The sequence below is a fragment of the Aplidium turbinatum genome, chromosome 5 (assembly GCF_918807975.1).
Source record: "Aplidium turbinatum chromosome 5, kaAplTurb1.1, whole genome shotgun sequence".
NCBI lineage: Eukaryota > Metazoa > Chordata > Ascidiacea > Aplousobranchia > Polyclinidae > Aplidium > Aplidium turbinatum.
The window spans coordinates 5,842,068-5,846,850 of NC_137476.1; the positions used below are offsets into that span (position 1 = coordinate 5,842,068).

At 38.4% G+C, this 4,783-nt stretch overlaps 1 non-coding gene across 1 annotated transcript; it reads right to left on the bottom strand.

Moving 5' to 3' along the window:
• Positions 1-3,833: 3,833 nt before the first annotated feature.
• Positions 3,834-3,935, bottom strand: LOC145771439 (U6 spliceosomal RNA). The gene has a single exon (XR_014289227.1). It is a non-coding gene; the product is annotated as a U6 spliceosomal RNA (small nuclear RNA).
• Positions 3,936-4,783: the final 848 nt, after the last annotated feature.

The window sequence follows — 4,783 nt, forward strand, 5'->3', positions numbered from 1 at the left end:
ATCTTCACTTCTCTTGACTCGTCATTGACTGCCCAACATGACGCCTCACTCCTTCCCAAGCACAATCCACCAGCTGACATTGTCAGTTTAGATTCAACTTCAAATCCAGTTATTGAAGTTTCGATGTTGAATAGTGATCCATTAGAAATCAATACATTCTCAAAAGAATCTTTGTGCGTTTCATCATAAGTGATTTTCCAATTCACTGATGGTATTGGATTCCCTTCTATCACACATTTCAATATAAAGTTGTTGCTGAAAATGTTGATTGATGGTGAAGCTATAACGAGGCGATGAGCAACTGTAATAAGCGAAAGATGTTGACGAACTTAGTTTTAAACGAATTAAGAACCAAATTTGGTAGAGTAGTTTTAACTCTATCTGCAGCAACACGGAGCTTTATGAGGACGCCCCACACTAGTAGTGAAATATTTGATACAAGAAAATAAGCTAGAAATGTGAAATTTCTTGACTTTTAGTTTGTGTTCTTTGCGAATTTTCTAAACCTAAACTGGTCATTTTTCTACCTGCCTGCCACTCACAATAAGCATTTCGTCTCAGGTGACTAAACATTTTCGTGCAATGCGGGTTTATATATGTTAATGTTAGTGCAATATCAGTGACGATCGGTGAGAAAAAGCAAGGAAAGCAGTGCTTACCTGAGCGAAAACTTTGCAAAATATAATGACTGAATTCTAGGTTTAACTTCTTATTATTTTTATCACGTCTATTTTAACTTGAAAATTACTGTGTTCGTGACTAGAATTACTCGTAACGCTTGTGAGTCCTCACCAAACCTCATGTCTTGCCTATAAGTGCTAAATAACGCAAACGCTCCTGTCAGAAACCACCACTGAGGCTCTAGGGAAATCAACTTTCAAAGTTGCTTTCCCTACGTTCAAAAACGTCAAAAAACGCCTACGTTTTATTCAATCCTCATTCGTTTTGCAAAACGTCACCAGCTGCTTAGCCAATCAGAGGTGTTATGGTTAGAGTTGCTTTCCCAGTGACGTCAATGCGTACAATCGCTAGACTATCTCGTCATACGCACAGAATGGTCTCTCGTCACGGTACACAGCACAGCATCATAAAGGCGAAAAGATGTCATAGAAATATTTCAGACCGCTGAGAAACTGCACTTCTTGTATAGAATCTCATGTCAGTCTCCGTAACAGTTACCCCTGATGGTAGCCGACTGTATTGCAATTGGTAATAGAATCAACAGAAAGAATCAGCCTACATAAGCTTATTATTCGTAAGTGCAGACAGTGGCACACTATTTCGGCCTTCTGGCCTCCTCAGTGCAATAGGTAGCCTACACTAGATAAAGCTGTAAAGCAGCTGCTTTTAATTATTGGAGTAGAGTTAGCCTAGCCCTTGATAGTAGCTTATAATGTGTTAACCAGTTGGAATTCCGAAATGCAACAGAAGCAATTAGCATAATTAATATATTATGCAAAGAAAGTGCTTATACCATTATGTAGCTAATAATGTGTTAACCAGTTGGAATTCGGAAATGCAACAGTAGCAATTAGCCTAATTAATATTATGCAAAGAAAGTGCTTATACTGAATATATGAGAATGAGTATTCATGACGAATGAAATATTTAGACAACTATTATTCCATGTCTAACACTGGATTTTGGTCCTGCAGCGTTAAAATTAAGGTTGTTTATGACTTTTAAACATTAAATGGATGTATGATCACGACATGGGCGAAGCACAATTTTAAAGATTTTTGTTTTTGATTTGTTTTGGAAATGCTCTCAGAGCGCACCAAATTGGAAGTGCTTTTCAAAAATTTTCGGGGGAGGCCCCCCAGACCCCCCACTGGAAGTGTTGCCTTCGGCAACACGCCTTCGGGCTTTGCCCGACGGTTACGCCTTTCGTGCCTACTAACTTGCTTCAGCAAATTTCCAAGTTGCTTTCCCAACGGTTTAAGCCACCAAACGTCACTGTGCAATATCAATGTTAGTGCAATTACTTTGAAATGTAAAAACGCCTAAAAACGGCTTATATTTATGAGAAGCAGTAATTTTTAGTTTAGTTTAGCGTTACTTCATGTTATAATTAAAAAACTTCAATTTTGAATCTATTTTCGGGATATTAGAATAAAAACCGACTTTCTGACGTTTTTTTCATCTCAAACAATTCATTTCAATAAATATGTTGTGTAAAAATTTAATTTCTATACGCACAATACACATGGCTATTATCTTGTAATATTTTGGCTCTGTGATTTTCATAGCTCCTGTTATTAGCGATTAATTGGAATGGGGCCAAGATATCCCGTGACGTGCTTTCCGCGTACGAAAACAGCTCGCATAAAGATAGGGTTAAACGCATTACACAGTTTAGTAGTAAGCATGGTTAGCATTTTAAAAAATGTACATCCATTCTCAAGTACATTGACAAAGTATCTGCGACAGGAAAAAAGATTAATTTTCCCCAAAAAACAATCCCCATTGTGCCATCATGTAAGACAACTCTAACAAGAAAAAATTATTCGGTAGACTATCAACTAAATTCATGGTCCAATCACGATTTCGAGAGAAAGCTCTTTGAATCTTCAAAATCAAAATTAAGTTTTTGCAATATCCCTACAATCGAAACTTTGGCACTGCTGACATTACAAAAGCTAACGCAACAATATCACGAAGTATAAAGTCTACCGATACTTGATCGGTTGTATTCTATATTACAAGAGATTTTTATTAGGTTAATAAGTCACACAAAAGAAGTGAATTAAGTAACACCTACAAATCTGACAAGGCAAATTAAACGTATTTTTCAGGAACCTATCGTCGGATGGATAAGATTCTCACAACTTTTTTTTTGTTCTTAGCAAATATTCAAAGTAGCTTTTACCGCTTTTCATGAGATCACATTAATGACAGTATTCAATAGACTTCATATTTGTTAGTTTACATTATCAATCGCAGTCAGAAAGATTTTATGATTGTTGTAGATATTTATAAATTACTAACCTGAAAGCAAGTTAATGTAGTCTGCTATTGTGTTGCACGTAATAGATGTGTTCTGATGCGGAGACCACTTAGTCATAAAATTGCGATTAAAATATAAAATAACACTATATAGTTAATGTTACGCTTGTAGGTAAACGTAAAGGAATTAAAAAGAGGTCTCAACACGAGTAGAGCTAAAATGAACTAAGGACAAATCATTGTGTAACTACCAAGAAGTCCTGCTGCCGTAATTAACATACTACTCACAGCCACAGGGCGGCACGACGTAATCAAGTGCACGTGACTCGCTGCAATGCACTAGGCCAGGGGTCACCAAATGGCGGACCGCGGGCCGCATGCGGCCCGCCACGCTGTATTGCTGCGGCCCGCGGAAGGTATCAGCGTACAAGTATAACCAAAAATACTTTTCTTGAGGGAGTTAAAGAGCACGAAGGCAAAAAATACTTTCCTGGAAGCATATTTTCGCATTGCATACGATTCCACCAACCGACCAATCAGATTATAGTTCAAGGTGGAGGTTGCTTAAAGTTATTCCAATGTGATGTCCAGCCACACTGTCCCAGTGGTTGATTAAAACGTATGTTTTCGAATTTTGAAATTGTCTGTGAGCATAGGGTTGCTTATTTTAAGTTTGCAAATGTCATGTAAACACTAGTGCGAGTTTCACCGTTATTGTGTTTCACGAGCAGTGTTCTCTTTATACAAGTTTTTGTTGGCAAAATGGGTCGGTGTGCCAACTCAATTTATAATAAATTGGTAATATATTACATATAAATTTAGATCCTTTTTCTGATGGTATTATGAAAATATTTAGCTTAGTACTGCAAAATGTTTTTTTTTTTTAAAGAAATATGAAACGCTTCACGATTTTGCGTGTCATCCTTGCGCAGGAGCCATGCTAATCTGTATCGTTCCAATTATAGCATATGTACTGCCGAAGCAAGTACTGCAAAATGTTGTTAATCAACAAATTCTTGCCACGCTGATGAGCACCGCAAGTGACAGTTGTCTATAATAAAAGAAAGACGGTTTTATAGATTCTCACAAAAAGGATGAAAAACCAACTCATTGCTTTTTTAGAGGGAAGACTGTTCATAAATTACGATTTTTCGGTGATTTCCACAAGCGTTTGTTTCATGGTACCTGGTGTGATGATGTCTAGTTTAGCGTTGGTGGTGCCTTCAACATTTAGTTGCAGAATGGTTACTCCTTGACCTACAACAGCTGGTGCTGTTCGCCCTGACAAGAGCGCTGTGCTGGTCTGGGGGTGCCATTCTGATGATTGTTCTTCCACATAACTTTATAGCGACAGTTGTAGCAAATTTAGTTTCCCAAAGTCGGTACTTGCGGGAGCGGTCACGTGGAGGTACTTGCTTTCGTCGGCAGAGAGTGCTGCTTGTGAGTGTGGTGAAACGCAGACGGCAGCACACATTATCAAGGATTGCCGGCTATACAGACCTCCTCATGGCATGGAAGGCCTAGTTTCCATCGATGACGACACCAGGCAGTGGTTAACCAACGGATGCCCTGACATATAGCGACAACACGAGAAAAGAGAAGATGGTACCTGGTTTCCTTTTTCCTGTTATTAGAGCCTATCGTTCGCTGATATGTTTGCAGGTCACTATTGTTGCCTGTATTGCGATGTGTCAAACATTTCCTTGTTTACTGAAACTGTTAATTGCAAGATATCTTTTGCGAAGCGAAGTAACAACACCACTCCTGCTTGGCGATGAATATTCTGATGAAACCACTCGCCTCGCTATAAGTGCACAAAACGAGTAGCCTCTATTTA